Here is a 20,481-nt window from a genome sequence, read left to right as displayed (position 1 = left end):
TTGTACTGAATTTCCCCTAAAGCCCCTTCTAAAGAAACTGGCAGATGTGACACAACAGTAAAATTCTAGAACAGGCCGCCCTCCAAACTGAGCAAAGGGCGCTACAAATGGTGGTCAATAATAGATCAGTGTTGTAATCAGTCTTCTGTGGCCAAATTGGGCTAAATGTACAAGTAGTAATAAATGGCCTGGGTGTAAAGTAAAATGAAGCGTACAGCAAAACCTGACCACTGGAAGGCATATGGGGAACGCAGAAGCGAAATGAGAGATTGTATGATCTGATAAGGCTAACACTGACCTTTTTGACCTTAGTGCTAAATGATCTTTGTTGCAAGCTGAGAACCACACATCATTTGAGAACTCCATCCCTAACCTGAAGCACAATGGGAGAAGCTCATCATGCTATGGGGATGCTTTACTGCATTGAGGCACAAAAGACCAGCAAACACAGAAGGCATAATTAAACCAGGGCAAAATTTGCGGAGATCATAGACCCGAGGAAAGATTCCTGTTTCAGTAGAAGGGTGACAGAGGACATCAAACAACCAAAGATACACAAGTGCAGCATCCCGAGAGTGGCCTAGTCATCATCAAGTGCCTGATCCAAGGGGGGCTATGTGTCAGGTATTGTCAACTGCTTCTCCCAAAAGGTGTCCATCCACGCTTAAAGTATCTTCAGTAATATTGCAGTGTCTGGCACTACAAAGATGTCAGAGGCTTGTTTTAAAAGATGCATCAGTCACTTCACAATCACATGCAGGTGCCCATATGAAACACCATCTCAAGCAAGATGCAGAAAATAATTTGGGAATCCACTTTGTATTTGTAAGTAACAGTGGTTCTCAGAGTTCAGTCCCAGGAGAACTCTGTGGCTGCAGGGTTTTGTTGCAAACAACTTCTGCTTTAAAGTTTACTTTAACCTTAATAAAGCAAACTGTTATTACTTTGTGCTATTTTTTCTTAATGTTCTGGCTATTTATGCCATTATATACCTCAATAAAAGGATAAGTGTCTGTGTGTTAGTGTATCTGTGTGTTTGACCAGCTGCTGTATCTGTCATTTCACACACATTTGTAGTAATGAAATGCATTGCACTTCTCATTTCAACAGATGGCACATCACAAATATTAACATTGCTTTCACAAATCCCTGGCCAAATGGCATATAACAGAGACACATGCATTGCACTCCTCATTCCAACAGATGGCGCATCACAAATATTAACACTGCTTTCACAAATCCCTGGCCAAATTGCATATAACAGAGACACATGCATTGCACTTCTCATTCCAACAGATGGCGCATCACAAATATTAACACTGCTTTCACAAATCCTTTGCCAAATGGCATATAACAGAGACACATGCATTGCACTCCTCATTCCAACAGATGGCACATCACAAACATTAACATTGCTTTCACAAATCCCTGGCCAAATTGCATATAACAGAGACACATGCATTGCACTTCTCATTCCAACAGATGGCGCATCACAAATATTAACACTGCTTTCACAAATCCCTTGCCAAATGGCTTATAAAAGTGACTTGTACATTGCATTTGCTCTTCCAGTAGATGACACATGGTTTTATTACTACAAATGTTTGTGAGGCACCAGCTGTTGGAATGACAAATGCAATGCACTTTTTTGTTCCACACATTAGAAAATAAATTCCAGTAGTTGGCACATTGCAAACATTAACACTGAGGTCTACATTGATTACAGTACTTAGATTTCTACCCATTTTATCTGGGTACTTTATTACTAATCATACAGGTGGGTAGCACTGATAAACCTGCATTCAGAGTTATTTGCATCGGTGTCTGTTCTGTGTGTCATTACTTCTCAGTATTCAGATACAATTAAGAGAACAAACACCACAGAAAAAGTGAATTAAAAAGAAATAGACAAAATAGATCTTTTTAAAAATGTGGCAAATTACACATATTTCTACATTTCTTGTCAATGCAAATGTCATAATACTGCATTTTTCTAAATACAAAATATGAGAAGGAAAAAATGGTAAGCTAATTAAGCAATAAGATTAATTAAATGTTAAAATGATTCAAAGACTGTGAAGCTGGTTGGAAAAAAAATCTGCAGCAGCGGGTTACTCCTTTGAGAGGGATTACACCCCGTCCAAGCTTTGCCTGAATTAGATTAAGTAGGTTTGAAAATGAATGGGTGAATGGAAGTGGAAGAATCAATTTTCATTTTGACTGCTTCATAGACGTCTCCATAAGTAAATACCAATTATTACTTTAAAATTATATTAATACACAAAATGTAAAAGAAGGTGGAGAATCCCTTTCAGAATCATACACTAGTCTTTCTTAGCACAGATGTGAAAATAACAAAAAGCAGAGTTTGGAATAAACCAATAATGGGCACGGAAGCATGGTGGTGAAGTGCTAGCATTGCCGCCCTGCAGTAAGAAGACATGCTGGGTGCTTCCCATGTGTAAGTCTTTCTGGTGTTTGCGTGGGTTTCTTCCAGGTGCTCCAGTTTTCTCCCACATGCAGAATAGGTGGACTGGCATTGCTAAATGGCCCCTACTGTGTGAGTGTGTTGACCCTGAGATGGGCTGGCATCCTGTCCAGGTGTTGTTCCTCCCGTTGTTGCTGGGAAAGGCTCCAGCTGCCCCACGACCCTGCTGTGGATAAGCAGGTGGAGAAAATGGATGGATGGATGCACAAAGGAATACAAAATGTGTTAGCAGACACACTCACTATGCCAGGGTTAAATTGTTGGCATGAGGTAGTATAGTGACACAGCTCAGCATACCACGTGACTCTTCAGATTAAAATAAAGCAAATAGTATATTGAATTTGTCTACATGACGGGAAATGCAAAGTCTTCTAGACATCAACCCTTCTTCTAAATACGCATTTAGGACAGTCCTCACAGAGGTGTACATTTTTCCAATATGTGCTCAGGGTCACTCAGTGAGTTAATTCTGGAGATCGAATTTGCATCCTTGTAGATTCTTAGCCAATCCCTGAGCACTTTGGCTACACTCACTAAGTGAGGAAAGTCAATTAAAGTCTTGTCAATGAAAACATGGTAATAGTGAAAAGACAAAGAATGGAATAAAAACCATTCAGATTGCTTTTCACCTATGGAAGATTAAACGGCTCTTAGTTACTATTTACAAAATCAGTATTTCAGCTAATTTGTACTGCATTTCTAATTTGATTAATTACAAATGAATCAAATACTAATCAAGGCTTTACTCTCCAGTAGAATCATACATTCCTTTAGGGCTCGTGCAGCGTTTTCAAAAGCTGTATCCACAGGTACAAATTGTACTTCTATACACATTATCCTTACTCCCTAGCGTGGTACAGATTAAATATTGAAAACATGTTTACAGATTTTAAGGAAATTCAATAAGAGGCTATATGTCACACTGCAGGGTATTTATAATCGAATTGATCTTCATGACAGTGGACCTAAACGCCACTACACAGCCTCTTTCTAGCAGTGCTAGATATAAAACCATTGACTGTTTAAATAATTGACAACAAGGTCTGCTGTTCAAAAAAAAAATATTAAGGTCCTACTTGGAGCAATATTTTTATGATTCCAAATGTGTTAAAAACCTGATTCTAATAGATGGTATAGTATTTTAGGGAGGTGGCACAGTGGCACAGTGGTTAGTACAGAACTTCAGTCTGTGCAGAGTTGGCATGTGAATGAGCATGAATGTGACTCTCAGTTAGATTAAGTGGTTTGGAGAATGTTTTATATTTTAGTATCTAATTTAGTGAGAAGTCAAGACTACAATATGCAAGCTTTCATGGCACTCAGGCCCCATAATCAGGCAAGATGTAATCAGAAGGGGCCTGAGTTGCCTCGAAAGCTTGCGTATTGTAATCTTTTTAGTTGGCCAGTAAAAGGTGTCATTTGACTTCTCACTACATCCATAATGGCTAACACAGTACAGCACCCTAGTACTAGTATCAAATGTAGTTATTCAACACACACTTTCACACATGTTTTTTTACACTGCATTCATTAGAGGACAGCCTAGAAATATTCCAGATGTTAATATTTGTGAGGTGTTTCTAGTTCACAAAATGTTGTGTTTCTAAGTCATTCTTTAGATTTAATCATAGTTTACCTTCTTCCATTTAAACCCACAGAATCACAGAGAATTCTAAAATGGATGCTTCAAAACTTGACCTTTCCTATGAGGACACACAAGCTGGCAAAGCTCTAAAAAGATTAAGAGAAAGGACCTGCAGTACTACCAGCAACATCCACCATCATTGTGATGCTCAACTTCTTGCATGGAGTTTACATGAAGTACAGTTCTGTGGACTTTTTGAGTATTACAGAGGTGGGAAGGCATGGGCTTAAAGACCAGAAAAGGGGCACGACAGACATCATTAGTGTTGCCATAATAAAAAAATATCATGCATGGCTTGCTTTAGATCTAAAATGTATCTTCCACTGTTATGTCTTTCCAGGCACATATTTTTTAAATTAATTGATAGTTTACGACTGGCAAGTCAAAACACACCCTCACAGATACATTCATATTCCATATGTATAATTAAAACTTTAAATATTTCAATTATATAAATACTAGCTGTGCTGCTCATTTAAGACAGGTTGAAACATAAGTAATCAACATAGTCCTCAGTGTTAATGTTTGTAATGCACCATACAATGCATATGTCTCTGTTATATGCCATATTCTATGGGATTTGTAAGAACAGTGCTAACGTTTATGATGTGTCATCCTTTGGAATGACAAATGCAATGCAAATATATCTGTTTTATACTATTTCTTATAAGATTTGTAAAAGTAGCATTAATGTTTGTGATGTACCATCTGTTGGAATGACAAATGAAATGCGTATTCCTTTGTAATATGCCATTTGGTATGGGATCTGTAAAAGCAGTGTTAACTTTACGATGTGCCATCTGTTGGAATGACAAATGAAATGCATATATCTCTGTTATATACCATTTGTTATGGGATTTGTAAAAGCAGCATTAATGTTTATGATGTACCATCTGTTGGAATGACAAATGCAATGCGTATTCCTTTGTAATATGCCATTTGGTATGGGATCTGTAAAAGCAGTGTTAACTTTACGATGTGCCATCTGTTGGAATGACAAATAAAGTGCATATGTCTCTGTTATATACCATTTATTATGGGATTTGTAAAAGCAGCATTAATGTTTGTAATGCACAGGCAGACTCACTGACACTTATCCTTCTATTAGGATGGATTCAATTATATGTACATATATATTTTCTGAATAGTTTATGAAGTTTGTACACTGTGCTGCTTAAACTTTCTTAAAGTTCTTTTAAAATGAAATTCTTGTTCAATCAAAGACAGTCCTTTTCTAAAATTTAGTGGCATGCTACAAATGTTTAGAGGAACTGATGCATGCAATAAAAAAAGAAGTAGTCATGTGACAATAAAGTTAAAATGTTTATATGTTTATATTAATATATTTATATTAATGTTTATATTAATTTAATGTTAATTTATGTTAAAAAATAAGTGAACCACAACATTCATGAGCTTCGGTAATTAGCTAAGTATAAGCAGGGGCTAAAATAATCAGCTGCCAAGTTGTCAGACACAGCGTTAGATGTCCTGAGATAAAGTAAGAAAAGGTGTCACTGTGACCTTAGCCTTACAATGTAGTGCAGAGTGCCAGGTCACAGTCTGAAGACACATCAGTCCATCCTGATGAGTGTTTTACTCAAAGTGCTCACTGTCCTAGAGAAGGTTAGTAAACTACAGTTAAACACCTTTTGAATTTCTCAGTCTACAGTGTGATAAATAGCATCAAAAAGGAGAAATAAGAGCATTCTTGCAAACTATGAGACATGCCAAAAGAAAACAGAGAACAAGATTTTCTAAAAAAAAAAATCCAAGTCCACATCCACTTATCCAGACCTTTCTTTAGTTCATCTGATGCCTGTGTTCATATCTCAGTAAAATGGTAAAAAGATGACTGGCAATGGATTTCCTTGGAGGATTAACTAGGAGGTTAACCTTTCCAAAAATGTGCACTGTGTTTAGTGAAACTCTAGCTACGAAATTATGATATCCAAGGTCAAGAATAAGCCAGGAACAGTTCTGGTTTGAAACTGATTTTTTTATGGATATAGACATGCAGGTTAGGTACATTGGCGATCCTAAATTGTTCGTAGTGTGTGCATGTGCCCTGCGGTGGACTGGCATCCTGCCCAGGATTGGTTCCTGCCTTGTGCCCTGTGTTGGCTGGGATTGGCTCCAGCAGACCCCCGTGACCCTGTAGTTAGGATATAGAGGGTTGGATAATAGATGGATGGATGGATTGCCATTACTGAAGAATAACACCAAAGTATACTTTAGGAGATCATTAGACTGTCTGTGAGATGAAGTTGTGCTGAAAAAGGGTCATTCGGCATGACTGACTAAAGAATCAAACAGATTAACCAGGATAACAAAGAATAATTTTTTTTTTTGACTGGTTGAGTCAAATTCTATGACATAGAAATATTGGGGTGCAGCTTGAACTGGACTGCTAACGAACTGCTGGACTGGAATATGAGAGGCAAATTAATAACACAGAAATAAATATTGTCACCTCAAGCTGCTCAAGGTTGTGCTGCCATTTACTGTTACAGGTTAGCAGAATTCTAGAAGAGTGAGTTGAAAATCCAGCCCAGCCACTGTCTGTGCAGCCTTTTAATGTTCTGCCGTGTGGATAGAATGAATTTCTCAGCACACCTCAAGTACATGCAGGACCTAAAATGGCGCTGTGATGCAAGGGCACACAAACTTGGCTTGGTTTTCTACCTTGCATCTGATGTTGGCTGCCAGCAAATCCTATGATTTAGTTAAACAGGTTTAAAATCTTCATTGGCTGATGGAAGGATCACTTTGGCACATATTCCTCATTCCTGATAAATAATTTTGCATTTTAGATAGATAGATAGATAGATAGATAGATAGATAGATAGATAGATAGATAGATAGGAAGGACTCTATATAATAGATAGATAGATAGATAGATAGATAGATAGATAGATAGATAGATAGATAGATAGATAGGAAGGACTCTATATAATAGATAGATAGATAGATAGATAGATAGATAGATAGATAGATAGATAGATAGATAGGAAGGACTCTATATAATAGATAGATAGATAGATAGATAGATAGATAGATAGATAGATAGATAGATAGATAGATAGATAGATAGATAGGAAGGACTCTATATAATAGATAGATAGATAGATAGATAGATAGATAGATAGATAGATAGATAGATAGATAATGTGTGTGTGTGGATGTGCCACTTTTTAGGAAATGCTGAAGGTCAAAGATATGAAGAGTGAAGAGTTTACATACTGTAGCTGAAATCACCATTCATATCTGAATCTGGGTACGTCAAGCCAGTTTCTTTTTTTTTTAAAGCAGATTTCTTTTTCACTCAGCATGTCTCATCAGTTTTGTGACTTGTTGCCACTTGTCCTATGGAAGATTACTTTATACACTAAGGATTTGACTTCACTCCTTCTCCCAAAAATCAATTAGAACACATTATTTTTCAGAATACCTCTGTTAAGAGATATGAAATGACAACCCTTGGCTTCAGATTGTATCAGAGTTCCTCCTCATCTCTGGGGTTTCGCCATGCTGAAGTGTAATGAGCACTGTGGCTCTCGCTATGCACATGAGCTAAATGAGAGCTTCGCAGAAAGGCAGGCCTGTTTTTTTAGATCTCTATACAGCAAGTCAATGTTTAAGCACAATTTTCATAGCCTGAAGGGAACTGTGCTAAACCAACAGTCTGCTTCCTATGAGATAACGATCTTAACAAAAGAGGAGCATCCCAAAGTTACGTATGCATGGGAGAACAGACTGTTAGAAAGAGCTGAGTTTGGCTGGTAATTAAAAATTAAAAAGCACTCAATTTTAAATGTAGTCTTTCGTTTATTTTTTTAACTCTCTCATTACAACTCAGAGATGCACAACATGGGGCCAGAAGCTATTAAATGTACTGTATATTGTATAATAGTTGCAAGATGAAAGTTAAATTTTTTCCTTACTTCTTTTCTAGCATGTATTTCAGTCATTCATCCCTCCAAGAACTATGAACTTCTCTTTCAAATGATGTGTTTAGCATTTGTTCATCTCAGGTAACAGTGCAACTATCCCTCCATTAGTCATTAAGGCTGATCAGAATATCTGCAGTGATGTCTACAGTCTCCAGTATGTCCACCAGCAGCCATCACATGTGCCAGACTCAAATGTGTTAACCAGTTAACTAGTAGTAGATGAAAGTTAATGTAAATGCATAAAATAATGTTCTAAAGTGGTCTGGGGAATGTCACTCAGTCAGTCATTTCCCAACCCGCTATATCCTAATACAGGGTCACAGGGGTCTGCTGGAGCCAATCCCAGTCAGCACAGGTCGCAAGGCAGGAACAAATCCCCAGGCAGGGCACTAGCCCACCACAGGGCACACACCCACACAATTTAGGATCGCCAATACACCTAACCTGCATGTCTTTGGACTGTGAGAGGACACCCACGCAGACACGGGGAGAACATGCAAACTCCACGCAGGGAGCACCCAGGAAGCGAACCCAGGTATCCTTACTGTGAGGCAGCAGCGCTACCACTACACCACCATGCTGCCCTTCTGGTGAATGTGTTTATTTTAAATGGTTTTCTACATAATAAAGATCCATTTACTACCTTATTTCCTTAGATTTCCTTAGACAAACCTGGCAGCACTGTGAAAATTATGTTTTTTGAATTCTCCTGTGCCTTAAATATCAGCAGAGTGGTGGCTCTGAGGCTAGGGATTTGCATTTGCAATCGGAAGGTTGCCAGTTCGAATTCCGTAAATGCCAAAAGTGACTCTACTCTGTTGGGCCCTTGAGCAAGGCCCATAACCTGCAATTGCTCTATCCTGGGTATGATGTTAATCTGTGTCCAGGGAAAAACCTGGGGGTTGGTGGTAGAATTGGTACTCCAGCCTCCATAAAAAATATCACACTGTTCCATTCCATCTGAAATTGTGTGGTGCTGAGGTGTCACCTGTTGCACGGCTGCACTTGGGTCCTAATCTGAGATTAGCGCGTGCTCCTAACCTCCTCCTCTTCAAAACCATCCAGCCATTCCTTTCAAGAGGTAATCTCAGAGATATGCAGGTGGATGAGCCTGTGGAGTCATGGGTAATGGACTATCTGTAGGGGAGACTACAGTTTGGGAGACTCAAGGACTGTGTTTCTGATATGGGTGTTAGCAGCACTGGAGCACCACAAGGAACAGTCCTGTCTTCTGTTCTCTTCACTCTGTATACCTCAGACTATGAATATAACGCAAGGTCATGTCACATACAGAAATTCTCAAATTATTCTTTACTTGTGGAGCGTATTGATAAGGGGGAAGTGACAAAGTATAGGAGTCAGACTTGGTGCAAAGTTCTTCTGTCTATATAAGTCTGCAACTTAACATTAGCAAAACCAAGGAACTGGTTATGAACCTTCACTAGAGCAAAAATTTTCGATGTTCAGTCACTATTTACGGAGTGAATGTAGAGTTGGTCCAATCCTGCAAGTACTTGGGGTTCCAAATCAATAACAGGTTGGACTGGTCTCGAAACACAGAGGAACTACTGTGTATAAGAAAGGGCAAAGCAGGCTCTTCTCTCTTAGGATATCGCGTGCCCCAAAAAATCTGCACTGTGTTTAGTGAATATCTAGCTAAAAAACTGTGATATCCAATATCAGGAATAAGCCGGGGAGAGCTCTGGTTTGAATCTGATTTTTTTATGGGTATGGATTGCCATTACTGAAGAAGCTGCGAATTTTCACATTAAAATATACTTTAGGAGAAGATTAGACACTGTCTGTGAGATGAAGTTGTGCTGAAAATGGGTCATTCAGCATGACTAAGACTCTAAAAAAATGAGCCACCAAATGCTATGACTCTGTTAAACAGGTTTAGGAGATTGCGTGACATCTTTCACATCTTCTACATCTTTGTGATGGCCAGTGCGATTTTCTGCTCTGTGGTGTACTGCGCTGGTAACATCACAGGAGGCCCACTGAATCAACAAGCTAATTAAAAGATCAAGCTCTGTTACAGGACACACTCTGGTACCACTTGAGGTCATAGCAAAAGACAATTAAAACCAAACTGAGTGCCATTATGAACAGTGCTGTACAACCTCTCTTTGACACACTACTGAGGACTTTCAGCCAACAAATTATTCATCAGAATTGTGTCAAGAAACACTACAGGGGCTCCTTTAAACAGTACCTGATTGATTTTGTATTTAGTACACTTAAATTTATTAAAAATGATCATAATATTAATTACTGCTATATAAGTAAAGTTATCTATCTATCTATCTATCTATCTATCTATCTATCTATCTATCTATCTATCTATCTATCTATCTATCTTGTTTTTTGGTATTGTGTCTATAGTATTAGGTTGTTAACATTTTTATATAAATACAGTATGTTAAATATTTAATAAATTGAATGAGTGCTGCAGAATTACAGCTATCAGGACCTGACATCAAATCCTTGCCAAGTCACATACAGTGTGGGGTTTGGATGTTACCTCCCTGTCTGCTTTAGTTTTGTTCCACTTCTCAAAGATGCGCATGTTTAGTTAACTAAAGTCCTCCAAATGCTATGTGATTGACTGGTGTCCTGTTCATGGGCAGGTCCTGCCTTGTGTCCAGTGTTGCTTAGACAGACTGCGGCATCCTGGTGCACTGGAGTTGAATAGACTGATTCAGTTGTAGGGATGAATATAAATTTAATTTTAAAATGTTTTATTGTATTTATGTTTTTTGAGTTGATGTATCTTCAACACTTCACCTGCCACTTCTTTGTTTTCCAAGATTAATTTCTGAACAGTTGGCCTTGACTTTTACATGCTGCTAAGTTTGACTTCATATTAACACATGTATCGCACAAGAGCAAAGTGCAGTTATACCAGGCGAATGCCTAAATCACATTAATGGTGGGGCTGGCCCCGGGTAGAAGTGAGACAATGATCAGTGCTGAAATGTTGCAGTACTGTTCTCATCCCCATTCTGCTGTCAATACTATGGAAACATGCCATCGCGCACCATTCATTCCTGAATCTGCTTCATAAGATTAATATGGTTAGAATATACATAACAATGTTTCTAGAATTAGTTGTTTAGCTAGTACTGTGAGTTAGTAGTTAGTGTGGTATGCAATATTTTACCAGAGAGCATTTATAGTTCATGCCATTCCCACTGTCACAACATTACGGTCAAACTATTTTTCTCAATGTATTGTGAATTTGTGTGTCCTTTATCTCAATTCCCCTGCATGAGAGTAAAGTATTATGAGGTAAAATATGAAATGCCATATATAGATGTCTAGGGCACTAATTGAACATTTCTAGCTGAATGTTTAGGGCATAGAAGACTGTGTAATGAATGTATTATTCCTATGTCTGTGTTGATTAGAAGGTCATTGCTGAACACTAGAACAGTACAATGGCACATTAGCTATCAATGGTGTCTGATGCATCTTGCTTCGTAGGTGCCAATACCATGTCTGGATGTTACCCTTATGGTGTTTTCACATTATTCTCCAACTGTGCATGTTTTCCTCTGAGTACTCTGGTTTCCCTGCTACATCCCCAAAGATATCCGCATTAGGTTAATTGGTGACTGTGTGCATATGTTGGCACTGTGATGGAAGGATGTCCTATATAAGGCTGTTTCTGCCTTGTGCCTGATAATATTGGGATAGGATTAGGGCTTCATGACCCCTGAATTGGACCAAGTGGGTTTAATAATGTTATGTTATGTTGTCGAACACCATCCATTTTCTACCACTTATCTGGGTTTGGTTCACAAGGGCAGCAGCCTTAGCAAATATGTCCAGACATTCATTGTATCCACCAATTCAGCCATCTCCTCTGGGGAGAAATCTAGCCATTCCCAGGCCAGCCAACAGATACAATCTTTCCAGCGCGCATTCTCAAAACACCTCCATAGGCAATTTTCCAGAAAGCATCCTCATCAGATGCCTGAACCACCTAAGTTGGCTCCTTTCAATGCAGAGGACCAGTGGCCATACTCTGAGTCCTCCTGAATGTCTGTTCTCTTCACCCTACCTCTATGGCTGAGCCCAGACACCATGCAAAGGAAAAAATAATTTCTGCTGCTTGTATCAGAGATCTAATATTTTCAGTCACTACCCAAAGCTTGTGAGCATAGGTGATGACAGGAATATAGATAACCAGTAAATCAAAAGCTTTGCCTTTTGGCTCAGCTCTTCTTTCACCATGACCGGCCAGTACATCATCTGCAAAACTGTAGCCACCTCTCCATTCTGCCTGTTAGGCTCTCTCTCCCTTCTTCCTTCACACGTGAACAAGACCCCACATACTTAGATTCTTCCACTTGAGAAAGCAACCATGTTCCCCAACCTGAATTATGACCTCAGACTTAAGGTGCTGATCCTTATCTTGGCCACTTCATACTCAGCTGCAAACTCCCCAGTGCACCTCTGAGGTCACAGACTGATAAAATCAACAGGACCACATTATCTACAAAAAACAAAGATGTGATCCTGTGGTCACCAAACTGAATACCTCCCTCTCCTTAGATGGGGCTAGAAATTTTGTCCATAAATATAACAAACAAAACTGGCGACAAAAGGCAAACCTGCAAGCCAAGCATTCACACCCTACAGAACACCCCAAGAAATGCGGTTGCATGCCTTTTCCAAGTCCATAAAACACATGTAGACTGGTTTGGCATACTCCCATGGACCCTCCAAGGTGTTTCTGAGGGTAAGAAGCTGGTCCAGTGTTCTGAGATAAACATACACATTGTTCCTACTGGATCTGAAGTTCAACCAACAGTCAGACCATCCTTTTCAGAACTCTGGCACAGGCTTTCCCAAGGAGACTGAGGAGTGTGACACCCTAAAAGTTGAAACACACAACTTTTATACAGGTGGAAACCATTACCCCACTTTCTCAGTCCAGAGGCACTGATCCCTGTCCTTAGCACAATGTTGAAGAGGCATGTCATCCAAGACAGCCCAGCAACATCCAGAGCCTTCAGAAACTCAGGGTGAATATCACTCACCCTTGCAGAATTGTGACAGAGGAGTTTTTTTTTTTAATTGCCTCCATTGATGGGTGAGTCCAATTCTGAGTCTGAGAACCCTAGGTGCTTACTGTATATAGATAGTCTGAAAATAAAGACTAGAAGTCCAACTCAGAAAAGATTTGGTCTTTAGTTACAGTACAAGATGTATGCTGTACATCAGTGGTTCTCAAACCACTGACGGGGGGGCACGAAGTAACAAAAAGGGGGGCGCGAAGATGTGAAAAAAAGAAAACAAGAATCAAAAATATGAAAAATACATCTATTGAAACCAAAACAAATTAACTTAAACTACATTCTGATACTAGAACAATAAATATAGAGTTAGATAAATGTCGATAAAAGTTAAGTAGGTATAATAAAATATGCATCTATGATATATCATTAATTAAAAAAGAACAAATTGGTATTAGTGGGCTCCTTTCAAAATAACGTTAGTGGGGCGCGATTAAAACTGTTATGAAAACTCACGTCGTAAATACTTAAAGGTTGAGAAACACTGCTTTATATTAACATGAATGAAAATACTGAAAATTAAAAAATGCAATCATTTCTTTCAACACTTTTTAAATGATGGAATAATTTTGAACTAGGAAGCAAATACTAATGCTTGTACTTTATAACCACAATGTTGAATTACACTAAACATAAGCCCTGAGGCATGGAAAAAAAACACCAGAAACAAAATATAACTCTTTTGTCATGCAAAGTTTGCCAAGAAGGAACGTTCTTGAAAATGTCTTTGTTTAGATATATTTTAACATAATGGAGGAAGAGCTGTTTGCTGTTTCACCTGGCCTTTTATGGCTTCTTTTAACTGTTTTTCTTTTTTTTTCTTTTGACCCTTCTTGGCCTGTCTCTTCAGAATTGTCATGTTTTCCATCATCAGGTAGCTAGCACGCATGCAGACTGTTTTCACGAGTCTGATCTGTTAGATTCATGCCCAACACCATTCTGCCATTTTCTGCACTACAAGATGGAGATCTGTGGACCTGTTACAATTTGTTCACCCACAAAGACTTTCTTCTCTGAACACTTAACATTATCTGCCTCCGTGCTGAACTCTGATAGGTAGGCCTTCAACATTAAAGGATATGATCTGTATTTTTTCAAATGGAAATGATTTCACATTCATGGTATATAGTATTTTGCTAAATGAAACTGCATTCTAAAGTAAAGCATATTTTATAAATCTAAATAAATCACTAGCCAATCGCTATGTGGTTTATAATGGAGGTGAAGGGTACGAGACTCCCAGTAAAAAGAAAAGCTTCTCACAAATATTTCAAAACAGTGTTTCCATGTCTTTTTAAAAAGAGAAAAAAGCAAAAATTCAAACTATTGTTGTGACATTGAGCTATTTTAAAGAAGACTAGCTGTTCACGTCACTGCGCCAAATACCCCATTTGTCTTCCTCCATGGTACAATTTCAGCCTCAGGGAGACTCTCCTTGATGTAGCCTGCAGAGCAGGGAGGAGGTACTTGGCCCAGCAGACGTGGGTTCACCCTGGAAAGTCACTGCCAAGTGCTGTTTCTGACATTATTGAAAGTTGATGCCCAGATGTGAATTGATAATCACTGAAAAAGGCACACTTTCAATTGCTTATAGTCTTTCACTACAAGGAAGATTATTTCTTCATGCAGCAAATCTTGTCTGTTGCTGGTAGATTGATAATGCACACTAATGCTTAGTGAGAAAGAATGCTGAGCTCACATGTAGCACGTAATCAAGTGACAAGAACTGAACAGAGGTTATAGGCGTCTGTTTATCCATTCATAAATCTTTCTAACCTGTTTATCCAGGGAAGGGCGGCAAGGCAGCTAAAGCATCAGATGGAATACGGGAACAAATCCTGGGTGGGGCAACCTTCCATCGCAGGGTGAACACACACACCCACACACGGGCCACTTTAACAGTGCCAATCCACCTAACCTGCACGTGTTTAGACTGTGGGAGGATATTGCAGCACCTTGGGAGAACATGCTAACTCCAAACACCAGTCTCCTTCACTTTGAGACAGCAGCACTACTACTATTCTGATTTGCCATTCAATATTATTATTATTATTATTATTATTAACTGCTGTCCTTAATATCTTACATCCATTAATCTGTTCTTATAGCATAGCATTCCTCCAATGGCAAAGCCACGTCATCCACCAAGACAACCTATCAATGGCAAAAACAGCCTTGCACCTCAGACCACAGGAAAAGCAGCCATCGATTGAAGGAAGATAATGGCACTCCTGAGGATACCCTAAATCGGAAGAAGTTGAGAGCGATGTAATGAAAAGCAAATCCTGCATCAACACAGGACAGACTTTAGATAATAGATGGGTGTGTTCTTATATTTTTCTCTGGTATACATATAATCTTCTTATATAATACGCTAACATGGCTGTTCATTTGTCTGTCCAGAATTTTAACTATTGACCTGAAATTTGGTACACATATACTAAGTGACCTCCAAGGTTATTCCTCTTTTTATTTTTATTTTATTTTATTTTATTGTAGAATCAACTCTTGGCAGCGGCCAGCAGGGTGGCTTTGTCCCACTGATCTTTGATGTGATATTATTTTATCGCTGCAGTCAGAATCACAACTTCCTCCTCCTTGATATAATGCTACCTTATTGCGGCTCTTGAAAGTCCAAGGCTGAACCTGCTCCGAGATCTAATGTTGTGTAATCGAGGTGATATATGGTCAGGCAGCGTGACACAGATGTTAAAGACTTTGGCTTTTGTTGGTTCAAATCCCATTATTGGCACTATGTGACTATGACTGAGTCACTTCACTTGCCTGTGTTTGAACAAAGAAATGTAACCAATAGTATCTCTTAAATGTTCTAAGTCACCTTTGGTAGAGGTGTAAGCCAAATAAGTAAATAATTATTACATGAATGTTATTTCCATTGAACAAGTCAATCATAAACAGAGAATTCTGAGACTTTGTGTATAGACTTCTGCCACTGCAATAGCCACATTCTTACTGCGTTTGAAATCTGTCCAAGGTGTCGTTCTGCAAATCACAAAGCTGCACCTTGATAAAAAGGCTGTAATGTCTTTGTAGAAAATCTTCTTCTACATCACACATTTATCATAATGTTCATTAGAGAGGTTTTCTGTATAAATAAAACTTTATAATAAAAAGACACAATTCTAAAATCCCCCACAGCACACTATTCTTATTCTTATTCATGTATCTATCCTTTTTCATATACATGTATCCTGAGCAGGGTCATGTGGAAGCTATATCCCATCCCAGCAGGCATTTGGGCAAAAGGCAGGACAAAACATTAATCGCAGGATGAACACACTCACACACCAACACACACACTAGAGCCAATTGAGCTTATTCTTATTCGTATGATTTAGCAGAAACCTTTATCCCAGATGACTCAGTAAATATCATCATCAATATTACAAGGTTAAGAGAAGTTAAGTGACCGGATTAAATGTTAAATAATGAAGCTTTATTGAGATTTAAACATGGGTCCTTGGAGAGTTTCAAGTAACTCAGGCAAACAGCCTGAAACACAAAACTTTAAAATACAATATAGTGTACTAGTAGGAGTACAAGGTGCTGCCCACGGTGGAATAAAGTTCAGGTGGGCTCAATAAACAAGTTCAGCAAAAGGAAAACAGTTCACCTCAACTAAAATTTCACTGACATAAACCGCTATGGGGAGCAACTTTGCATACTTGTGCCAAGTCCAAAGATTGCCTCCTTGGGGCACTTGTCTCATATACGTAAGCTCAGGTGTGGTCACTAAATTTAGTTCCCCACATGGACACATTTTGGAGTAAAACACAGTCTGTGGTTTTCTCTTATGCAAAAGGGGAATCTGTGCAAAGTTTGGTAGAGATATGTTCAACAGTGTGGATCTGCAAAATGGACAACCACATAAACACACATTCTGCCTCGGTATATCTACTCTCTCTATATATATAAAATCCTAAGCCTAAAAGTGCAACGATTTTATACGATGTTTTTATGTCACATCTTTTGTTACACTTTAAATCAGGCTTATTTTAAAATCTACATATATATGTTTTGTATTATTCTTTTCAGAATTTATCAAACTTCAGTTGTTAGATTTTCAGATTCTTATTCCATTTTTAAATTATAAACTAAAAAATATCAAGAACTCACGTCGTGAGACGATATTTAACCAAGAATGGCAAGTGATTTAACCACGCCCAGGGCCAGAAATAAAAGAAAGAGTAGGACAGGTGTTGTACAGGCTTTTAAATTTTCAAAGTGCCACGTGGCACGGCAGCAGCAGTTGATTGAGCAAAGAGGAGTTAAAAAAAAAACTGGATTTGTTTCCCATTGTATCACCGTTTAAGAAGGGGTTTCGGAGGAGCGACCACATCTTCTTGGGGTCTGTTCAGCCCACCTCTTCACAACACAAGTGGCAGGCTGGCCAAAACTGGGAGTCTTGGCCCCCTAGTATTAAATAATGGAAATGTGTATGCCATTTCCATAATATCTCAATTATAAAATTACAATTGTACGCGTACATTTTACAGAATAGCAAAGTGCAAATAAGACAGAGGATGAACTAATAAATGTTGATTTCAAGGTGATACCCTAACCATCACACCAGACGACTAAATCTGAGATTTGGGGTGAGCTTTACCACACAACACTAAGACACAGAGAGACACTGTAGATATTTTTCAGCCAATTACTCTGATAATATGCTGCTAATCTCTTTTTAGCAGGGAACCCTACAGTGTTTGTTCTCCTGTTCTAAAGACACTGTGCAATTTTCATAACAGATTTGAGAATATTTTGTTATGCTGTTTTACAGTTTTGCAGGGTGCGCATACCAAAGCCTATTCTTTTTGTGTCTTTTCAGTCTCAATAATGTATAGCTGTTACAAATCGGAAGGAGCTGAAGGGTGCTGAGAAACAGATGGCTTGCCTTGCTTATTAATTAAACAGGCATATGGAAGACTGACTTCCGGCACTGTCCTGACTCACTGCGCTAGCAGCTTTTGTGATGGATACGCTGAATGTTGCCGAAATAAAGCCAGGCTATACGTTGACAGTTGAATGCCACCCCTGAATGAGGCTTTATCTACTCTATCTCCAAATTTTGTGGTAAGAGCTGGAATTATGCTGCTGCTCAGCTGCTGACACAGCACTGAACAGAATGGATGGAATAGTCCAGGCATGTAGTTATTAATATTTCAGTCTTCTCAGAGGGCAGACAGATAATCCACAGAGAGAATGAATGAGAACTTACTGTACAAGGGACAGTTTGCCTGATGAGATGATAACAAATGAAGTGTTTTAAAAAGTTCTGCTAAACCAAAAAAAGTAGCATGATCTTAAAATATTCAAGTACAAAGGAAAGCTGGGAGTCTAGTATTTCTTTTTCATTGAGAACATTTTAGAACAGTTAAAAGATTTTCCCTCAGACCTGCTAAAGCAGTTGTTTCAAGAAAGCAATGAAAGCATGATAAATAAATGAAGAAACTGCTTAATCTAAACACCCAGTTTAATATACTTATAAACAATTCCAAGCTTTAATGTATCTCTTTTACTTTTTCATGTTTCTCTTTTCCTTACGCCCGAACGGTTGGGGCCATTTTAACAATATACTCAATTGCAAATCAGAGTATAAAATATACTGTACAGTATGTATTGTACTAAAATGAAAAATTAAAAAATGTGTGCCTTTATTATTCTGGAAATCTATTCTAAAAAGTCAATATTGTAATATTAAGGGCAAAACACTTGGCCTGTCTTCTTATACCCTACAGTTCCTCAAGTGTGGAAATGTCCTCTGTGATGGACTGGAGTCCCTCCGAAGGTTAAATTAATTCTTATGCCTTGCTGTTGAGACTCCTAATAACAACCTTAATAAAAGTAATAATAATTCTTTACATACATCTTTTCTCACTACTGAAAGTGCTTTAACATAGTGAGTGGGGAGCTACTTCGACCACCACTAATGTGTAGCATACACCTGGATGATGCGATGGCAGCCATTTTGTGCCAGTCTGCTCAACACATATTAGCTATTAGGTGGTGAAGGGGTGAGAGATATAGCCAATTAGAGACAGGAGATGATTAGGGGGGCAGAATGATAGGCAATATAGCCAGGACATTGGGAAACACCCTACTCTTTACGAAGGATACCCCGGGATCTTTAATGATCATGAAGAGTCGGGGCCTTAGTTTTACATCTCATCTTAAGGACCGAATGCGTCTTTTTACAGCACAGTGTTTCTGTCACTGCACTGGGGCGTTGAGATCCACATTAAGACCACAGGGTAAGCGCCCTCTTCCATCAGCAACCCAAGTTTTTTCCTAGATGGTCACACATCCAAGTTCTGGTTGGGCCTAAACATGCTTAGCTTCAGGTGGATGGCCTCTTCTGAAGTGTACATATACAGTGGAACCTCGGGTCAGAAACGCCTCAAAACATGTACAAATTGTGTTACGACCAAAAAGTTTGCCAAACTTTTGCATCTGTTCACGACCACACACTCGGGTGCCGAACAAGCAAGTTTCCCTTTCTGGTTCATACGTGCCGATGATTTCCACACATGTTCAGTCTCTCCCTGTGCATTCGCTGTGAACTCTTTGTGCTCTATTTCGTTTCCCTTCCGGTTCGTACGCACCAGTGATTTACGCACGTGTTCAGTCGCTCCCTGCACACAGTACATTATTCTCAGTCAGACATGCATTGAGCAGAGGGACTTTACCTCAAAACTGCAATTTCCTCTCCACCCAGTTCCTCCTCACTTCCTTCATGCCAAAATTCGACTCATGCAAGGTTAGTTTTCTTGGTTTTTTATGGTTAGTTTTTGTATAAATTAAGGATTTTTCAAATGTAGTTTTCTTTCCCTGTGCTTAAAACTCATTAAAAAAAGTGTTTACAGCGAGCGGTTCATAAGGCTATAACGTGAACTCTTGCAATGTTAGTTTTCTCTGTTCAAGGTTTTCTCAGTGTTGCTTAATGTTTTTACATTTAGTTTACTATTACACTGTGCATTCTATGATATAATTAATTATTTTTGTGCTTAAAAATCTTTAAAAAATATATATTTACATACAGTTCGTAAGGTCCGGAACGGATTAATTGTATTTACAAATAATCCTATGGGGGAAATTACTTCGGGTCACGACCAAATCGGGTTACAACCAAAATTTTGGAATGAATTATGGTCGTGCCCCAAGGTTCCACTGTATGTGGTATGACTGCTGACCAACCTTTTATTCTGCTTAAAGTTATTTTGACTTTAGTCATGAAAGGGAAGTCTTTGGCCAACAAAATGTTAAGTACTTCTAGGGTATGCAAAATAATGG

The 20,481-nt window shown here is 38.6% G+C and overlaps 1 protein-coding gene across 8 annotated transcripts in view; it reads right to left on the bottom strand.

Moving 5' to 3' along the window:
• The window catches only part of ano1a (anoctamin 1, calcium activated chloride channel a), a 264,303-nt gene that overhangs the window by 172,215 nt on the left and 71,607 nt on the right, over positions 1 to 20,481 (bottom strand). The gene's annotated exons all lie outside the window — the stretch shown is intronic.

Source organism: Polypterus senegalus, chromosome 1 (genome assembly GCF_016835505.1).
Source record: "Polypterus senegalus isolate Bchr_013 chromosome 1, ASM1683550v1, whole genome shotgun sequence".
NCBI lineage: Eukaryota > Metazoa > Chordata > Cladistia > Polypteriformes > Polypteridae > Polypterus > Polypterus senegalus.
This window is presented reverse-complemented; position numbering and strand designations above follow the sequence as displayed.